At 44.3% G+C, this 8,160-nt stretch overlaps 1 protein-coding gene across 4 annotated transcripts in view; it reads right to left on the bottom strand.

Moving 5' to 3' along the window:
- LOC135897041 (neuropeptide receptor 15-like) overlaps positions 1–5,648 on the bottom strand; it is a 142,549-nt gene extending 136,901 nt beyond the window's left edge. For 2 of the 4 annotated variants that reach the window (XR_011511348.1, XM_070531786.1), the window contains exons 1-4: positions 5,111–5,194; positions 3,596–3,658; positions 2,165–2,227; positions 1,316–1,495 (exon numbers count right to left, since the gene is read on the bottom strand). The gene's annotated coding sequence lies outside the window, so the exon portion shown is untranslated. Of the gene's footprint in view, positions 1–1,315; positions 1,496–2,164; positions 2,228–3,595; positions 3,659–5,110; positions 5,195–5,525 lie in introns of those variants that run through there. The other 2 variants (XM_070531788.1, XM_070531787.1) reach the window with 2 other exon arrangements.
- Between the last annotated feature and the right edge of the window lie 2,512 nt (positions 5,649–8,160).

The raw sequence follows: 8,160 nt of genomic DNA, 5'->3' as shown, positions 1-8,160 counted from the left end.
GCACATTTATTGAAACAAGCCAGGACAGGATTAGTCAAAGCTGTCAATGTCAGCCAGCACTTGTCCTATACCTGATTCAAGGCGCCGACTTGATAGTTAGTTCACAAAGCAGTGCACGTCTTGTCGCAGTTGAACGGTTCTTGCGGTGGGGCTAAATATAACTGCAATCCGCTCTACCTTCACCTTAATAATTGCACTCAAAATGTGGGCTGTAAAGGTGTGACTGTAGTTCCAGTCGTCTCCATTTGGTGGTACTTTCTTCGAATTCCTACCTATCCCGCCTTTCTCTTCTTATACCCTTCGTTTAAATCCTTTCGCCTCATTGCTGGTTTATGAATAAGCTTCAAAGTATGCCTCCAGTCAGTAAACTATATTTGCGGACGCTCAAGAGGCCAGGCACGCTCTTCTTCATGCTCGGTCGTATTTGCTGTTGTACTTTGCCACATGTTCTGGGCAGATCCCAGTCCTCCCACCCTCCCCTATTCATTGATCCCGGGAAGCTGCGCTGTCCAACACAGACCTCGACGCCCAACGCCCACTTACCCTGCAGGCTCAAGGTATCGCACGGCTAACGTGGGTATGGGACTAAGGATTGCTCCCACTGACGACTCCCACACGGCCTCTCTCCAATAAATTCTCTCTTTCTCTCTCTCTCCCTGATGTAGCATCGGTGGAGTGGCCGAAACATGAAAATATCAACTGGCAATCTGTGTGTTCCGAATTCGAATCCTGGTTCGGATCTGCGACTTTCTTTTTTTTTCTTTTTTACCTGATTCCCGCAAAGCACTTTGATATTTCTGCGACTGGAGAAGTCAGCACATAACAGGTTATTGCAATGGAAGGGAAACTCCCATCAACCCCTCTGGTTGGAGATGAAGCAGGACAGATATTTCAAAATTGGAAGTACGTGTTCCCTACGTGCTCTTTGACTAGAGTCTCACAGGTGAAATAATCGCTCCTTGCATGATAAGTTTCAAAGCCCAGAAGCCTGTTGATTGGCATCAGTGGTTCCGAGCAGCGGCAGCACGAGAAGCGAATGACGACAAACCGTAATCGCTCAAACCGGCTTATTTACGTCATCATGTGGTCTGTCGAGTAGCGCACAATTTACGATAAGATACATTCCGCGCCTATGGTGTTTCTACATCACGTATGCGTCTATTCCTCTAGAAAATGGAGTCTTCTGGTGATAAACAGGGACCACACGAGGACAGTATACACCCGGATGCAAGGTTCAACCATGAAACTTCTGTATTTTACCAGTGTTGATATATTTATCTAAGTAAAATGAAAGCAATGAAAAAGTTCCACATACTTGCATCTCTGCTTTTGCGCTTGTTTATTGAACGTAGTCATGGGGAGCTCCTCACGGAAGCGATTTAGGTGGTACAAACGCACCTCAGCTTCAACGGGCCGTCGCAGTACCCAGCTCGGCGTTGTATACTTTGGCAGTGCGTGTTGCAACGAGATTGTAACGGGCAACCGAAACCGCGACCTGTAAAGAATGAAACCATTCAAGTTACGTCAACACGTAACCAAGTCTTATGACAGCGAGGAATATTTGGGCGCATTACGTACATGATACCCATTTCACTTCTATGGATTAATTTTTCTACGCCATATGCTGACCCACTCGTCGCACGTGAAGGGATTTTCTAAGAAGGGAACAGCAAATGAGCCTCCTTACGATATTTGGCACATGCTTCTAGTACGTAACACGATCGGTTAGTAAAGTGCACATTAAAGACATTATAAGTTAACCTCACCGCAACACGATTTGCATGTGCATAATGTTCCACCATTCAGTACCCAGTTTTTCAACCAAGTACCTTTTGCGCTGTTACAGCCCATTTCATTTGGTAATACAAGTGAACACGTAGCAAGAATTTACTATATTGCGTTGCTCACATTAAACTTTAAGAAGTTAAATATGCCTGTATAATCTACGCATTCCTTTCCCTCGATTCTATCCCATTCACATCACACACTGCGCTCACGACCACCCAAACCTGGTGATAACTTCGGCGGAGCGCCGCTCAGACCAATGACGGAGCGCGAGAGGGATAATAATTTGAATGGAAATGTTATAATTGTACCGGCCTTAACTTCCTTTTTTTTTTAGCCACGTGCCAGGTATTTAGACGCCTGCACGTTCGTGACTTACGGACTCTGACAAGTGGTGTCTCTGCGCTCCTTTCTTCTACACCGTATTCTTCCGGGTGCGGATCTGTAAGGAAAGTTGGAGAAGTCAAGGGACGCCGTGCAACCCGAGAAAGTGGTGTATCGACAGTAGCAGCAATCTCGCCAAACAACCCTGATAAACACAGGCACCTTGCTTCCAGGTGCTTTATGCAGTAAGATACAACTATGTCTATCCCGTTGCATGTGAAATGATCTTGTGAAGTTAGCTACATTGTTTTCTGTACTTGTAAAAACATGCTATTCTCGCTGGATAGTCGAAATGTTGCGGAAATCTTATTATAGACAGAGCTCATGTCCCTGTTAGAGGTATGCTAGCCCAAGCACTACAACAGATACAGACACAAGGAAGACATATACGAGCTATTGTCCTTTTATGTTTCGTGTTCACGTAATTTGCTGCCTTTTGAGCTCAAAACGCCAAACCGACTACCTCAAGAGTTCTACTTATTCTGGCCCTTATGCTTTAGGCCAAGGAGACAATATCAATAATTATTCGAACACTAAGTGTTGATGAGTTTAAAAATAATACGAGGTCACTAGTACGCTCGTGGTTAGGGATCATGGTGAAATTGAAATTATAGCGTAAGTATTCAACTTCTCAATGAGTTTCTTTTGTCATCTTCTTCATGACTGTGCGAAGAAGCGAAGAGTAAGTGCTTGTGTACACGTTATGTCGTTTTCGTCATATGCGATTGCGCAATAATTTAACTACGATTAGGGAGCCTGTACCCTATAGGGATTTGCACGAATAATGTACTTAATTGGCATGTTGGGTGATGGAGGGGAGAAGGGGGATTGGCATACATGTTTAGCACAGTCAGCCTGCCGTAAAGGCGGTAATCGCTACAATTTAACTCCTAAACAGTCATCGAAGAAACGAAAAAAAAGAAAGTAGTATGATTTATTGGGAGCAATAATACCAGTGTACATATCAATTAGATTGAATGCTGCGTAGTTGTAATCGTGTTGTTATGAACTTGATGCGTGATATAGGAGGTAGCTGAAACCAACCCGTTAGTAATACGCTTCGACAGCATGGAAGTCTTGATACCGCCAACGACGTGATGATAGGAGTTAATATTCAGCAATAGCGTCGAGTGAAAATTTTGTAATGAAAAATTTATCACAAAATCATTTCCCCCAAAAAATATTTGAGTCCGTTGTACTTGCTGCATTATAAAAGACGGAATGTTTATTCAACATTCCTTTGGTTCGTTCCTTTCTTTATAAAACAATTGCATAAAAAATGTAAAATGCAAAGTTACGGATGGGGGGGGGGGCTTTCTTAAATTTACTTCCACGTCATGATTAAGAGAATCGACCGTTTGCGTTTACAACTATAAGTTCATCGTTTTAAATGACAAACGTTAGAACAGCTTCGAAATCCGTGTACCATCATCTGCTTCCTGCGATTCTCCATCGTGTTCCTCGCCGGCGATTCCACAGACAAGCATCACTGGAACCAAAGAAAGGTTATCAGAAGAACATGGCACCAAGCATGGTCACGAAGAGTTAAAAAACTAGGCTTAGTGGATACTCCAGTAGCACTTATAAGAAACTCCTGAACCAAAGCCCAAAGCCTCAGACTAATTCAGAAGTCAGTGGCAATAGACGAGGTAGAAGAGTCTCAATTGAAAAAAATTGACCCGTCCTCACTTTCGTCCTCTTTCTTTTGTTCTAAAATCCACTCATTGCCGCACGCCTACAGCTTCCGAAGATTATCTAGGAAATGCGTGAGTATATGGTATTGGGCCCTACGTTAAAATTTCTCTTTCTTTCTTTTCGTTCTCTTTTTTTTTCTTTTTTCTTTTTTTTTCGGGATCACCGGTTTAAAAGCGAGAAAATAACTCAAACACAGCACGATTCGGGGTGGCATCCACGGATATCGTCACTAGCGGTCTCCGATTACTCCCCTGGCATTTCCGGCACTCGCTTTTATTGCTTTGGTGTGCAAATGTCACCTGGTGTTTTGGTATTCGCTTTTGCCCAGGCGTAAATTTGCTGCCTAATATTTTATGCAGTGGAATAAAACCGGTTTTTTTTTTCGACGCATTTAAGTTTTTTGAATAAACTCAAATTGTACGATGCCTAGCGATGCCAGCTTCAGTATGACAAAACAATGGCTTCAGATATAATGTTGCCCTGCGTTGGTGCAGATAACAGTGCATCGCAATCCCGGAGGCCATGCAATATCTTACACTTTCAGTGTTTGACAGAGTGTTTCGAAGTTCTAAACGATTCCTCAAAGGCTAGATAGCTTTCTGACGTGTTTCGCTACCAGGCTCACGCCAAGCCATAGCTCACATCCACTCCAACTATAGTTTTCATCGTTTATTTATCTATTTCTTCTACGTGACGGGTTTTCATTGCGTGAAGGAGCAAGGAGCCTCTTAGTTTGCTTTGTAAACCACCTGTTCACGCTACCACAGTTAAAAGGTCCATAAAGCCGTAGTGTTCCTTGTGTGGGGAATAATAGGTTACTGATTGCTTTGTTTGTAAAAGGTAAGTTACTCATAGGCACTTCGTTAGTGTTCCTTTTCTTTCACTTGTTGACTTCTACAAATGCGTACTGGTAATTGAGTGGGAGTGGGGGAGGGCAATTTGTAAGTGTCCACCCCCTGGTGGACTTGCCATTTCGTCCGCCACTGATATGCTGAAGCAGTGCGAGTGAGACAGAGGGAGGCTGAGTGCGCCTGCCTTGTTCTTGCTCGTACCCCAGGCCAGCCAATCAGCACTGAGTAGCAACCGAAAGGGGCAGTGCACTAGGTGGACAATTACAGAATAGTACCCCCGCGCCTAACCCGGGTCCCCGTCTATGTGTCCTCTTTCTAAATGCGAAAAGTGCATGCTTACTCAAATTATTGCTGACAATCACAATAGCGGCAATGTGCGATGACGGAAGCCTCACCTGAGAGAATAAGCAGAGCAAAGGCCATGGTAGACACCTTCATGACGAATGCCTAGGCAAAAGACGCAGTCCTCTGGCGTGTCCGTGAAATTATTTCAGATAAATTACGAATAACCCATGAATTACATGTGTTCCCCACTTGATAAACGTTCGCTTTATACACCTTGTTGCACAATGGAGAAATTCACAACGTTTAGTAAAGGCCTGTGGACCTCAGAAGCACCAGCAGTACTTTAGTGGCACGTAACGTGCAGCTGGCGCTTTGCCACTGGCCGAGAATGTAGCGCAGATCGAGGGTCAGCACTAGCTGCAAGTGTAGTGACGCCTTCAAAGACTGCCCGTCTGAAAAGTGCGCAGTAGCGTTCTCTACGGGACGTCACTTAGCACTACAGAGCAATATAACTGAGGTACTTACCGGTGCTCCCGAAAGGGTGTATCTCGGTCAGCTAAGAAGCGGTAAAGCAAGCGATGTACCCTGGCTTTATATAGCGGAACCCCCGAAGCAGAATGCGGTAATAGGTGGATCTGTGCGGCAAGGCTCAGTACGGTAAGGCGCATGATATATTACGGCTTTATAACGTATGGTAACCTAAAGAAAGTAAGCGGCAGCAGGCGGATCTGTCATCGCAGCTGGTCCTGTCCACCTACGACATCCTGCAGGATTTATTGGTCTGTCAGTAACCACAGTGAGGGTGGTGCAAAGCGTAAAATACTACATCATGGCAAGCGGAACTAGGCATTGCACGTGCCGCACGCTTGTCACTATTCTTTTGCACCATTGAACTGCACTCTTTAATCTTAGGGAATAACGTTAGCTTTTATTTTCTGATACGTAAGAACCACAATGGTGCTGTATCTTTACATTTCAAGTTAAGACTTGTCAAGTGTTAATCAGGCGTGCGTAAAGACAGCTATAGCGATATCCTTTAATCGTCTGCAAAGTTGCTATCAACCCTTCCTATTGGCTTCTTTTACCGTATTCGTCTCTCAGTTGACGTAAACAGAGACGGTATAACGTAAAGCTATTCTAAACTTTGCTATTTCAATTCTGCAATCAGCACTCGACGGTTGGTTAAAAATATTTTCGGGCTACCCCCCCCCCCCCACTTCGCCTGTCTGTTACGCGACATCACGAAAACCGGGAAAACGCCCCATCTGGTATGTGCACACTGATTATGCATGATTAGACTGAACGAAAGAAAAATAATTTCTGATTGGATGCATTTTTCACCATTAGCGATAAAGGCGTCGTTTGATCAATTGCTGTTGTTCCAACGTTTTCAGACTGCGCCCACTTCGCCTGCCTATCGTGCGACGTTACAAAACCACGAGAACTTACCGCGTCAAAGTGACGTGCATGCGTTAAACAACACTGAACTGTTTGATTTTTTTTTTCTTTTTGCTGAATACCCGGAGGCTGCTCCGTTCCGAAAGAAATAGAAGATCGCTGCCCGCCATTGCTCTGTTACTGGCTACCCGGAGCTGCCGAGGAGCGTGGATTTATTTACGTAAAATAAAAAGAAACGTTGCGTGTTAGTATAACGCTATCGAGACCCTTCTGCACATATACAGCATCGCTCTGCCAACTCTTCTTTGCTGAAGATCGTTTTAGCGGCATTTTTTATATTCCGTTGCACGCCACCGTGATTTTCGACCAGCCACCGCAAGCTAAAGTCAGGTGAAGCGGAACAATCGCAGTGGCCGGCACTACCCTCCTCATCCGGTTATCTACTTTCACTGTGCTGGCTCAGCGCCACTCTCTCCCCTTGAGCGTGCTCCTCGCCTCTTGTCAGCCAATCGGATAGCAAAAGCGGCTCAATGTAGGAAATTCTATTCGCTTTGAGATGAAAAAAAGTGACATCCTATAAACGAGAAGCGCCTTTGATTGGGCTTTTCAAGTAACTCTGCGGGTCACCGCTCAATGCTTGCGTCGGTGGTTACGAAATTTTGACGTCATGGGATAGGAATAAAAACAGATAGCAATAGTTTTGCGTTAAAGGACCCAAAGTTTATGTTTTGCCACCGTGGCGTACCACAAGACAACTTTCTTTCTAAAATTACATGAATTTAAGAATAGCTTGGTGCCTTTGGGTGGCACCGGCTACCCTTGCGCACGGTAAACAAATCTTCGAGACCGTCTCGTTTATGGATTTCTACAAGTGCTCTGGAAGATCTTAGAAGCTCATGCCTCCTCAAGAACTCAGGTTCAATTATAAAGTTTCATTTCATTCTAATCGTTCGCTTGTTCATTCATTCATTCATTCATTCATTCATTCATTCATTCATTCATTCATTCATTCATTCGTTCGTTCGTTCGTTCGTTCGTTCGTTCGTTAGTTCGTTCGTTCATTCATTCATTCATTCATTCATTCATTTATTCATTCACTTCCCTACCGTGTTCTACTGTCCTCAAATTCCACCACTGGAGAGACCGGGGCTGTCGTCTGCGTGACGTGCTAAGTATATAGCACGCGATGACGGCTCACCATAGTCTTATACTGGGAGTGAGCGGCAAATAAATCTACATCGTAATAATACGTCGTTACAGTGCTTTCCTTTTTTGACGTCGGTAATTGCGGCTGTTTTGTCCGCTTAGAAGTTTGTACGACTTCGTTACGCACACTGAAAGACAACACTTTTACTAAATAAAAAAGTTTTAAGGAAAATAGGGTAAAGAACAGTGATTCGGAAGGAAGAAGCTATCCCTAAATTATACCGGCCATCTGAGGACAATTAATTGCATATAGTCGATGTAGGAGGCCTCAGCACAAGTGAAATGCTGTGGCTGGCGTCAGAACAACGAAACCCATGTTGAAGACCACTGCGTCAACTGCCATTGCAAAAAGGTGGTGCAATGCGCACGGGAAGACGAACACGGAAAGTGCAACTACGTACAGCTGGGTAGCGCACACACGCACGAACGCAGAGAAACACGTGCACACACAAAAAGCAGCAGTTGAATTTTATTCGCGTAACAACCCTTGTGTTTTTAGTAATTGTTGTTATTTTATTCGTCGTTTGGCGTATTTCCGTGTTATTTCTGCACGTGA

The sequence above is a fragment of the Dermacentor albipictus genome, chromosome 1 (genome assembly GCF_038994185.2).
Source record: "Dermacentor albipictus isolate Rhodes 1998 colony chromosome 1, USDA_Dalb.pri_finalv2, whole genome shotgun sequence".
Lineage (NCBI taxonomy): Eukaryota > Metazoa > Arthropoda > Arachnida > Ixodida > Ixodidae > Dermacentor > Dermacentor albipictus.
The sequence above is the reverse complement of the archived record's forward strand: the minus strand, read 5'-3'. Positions and strand labels throughout refer to the sequence as shown.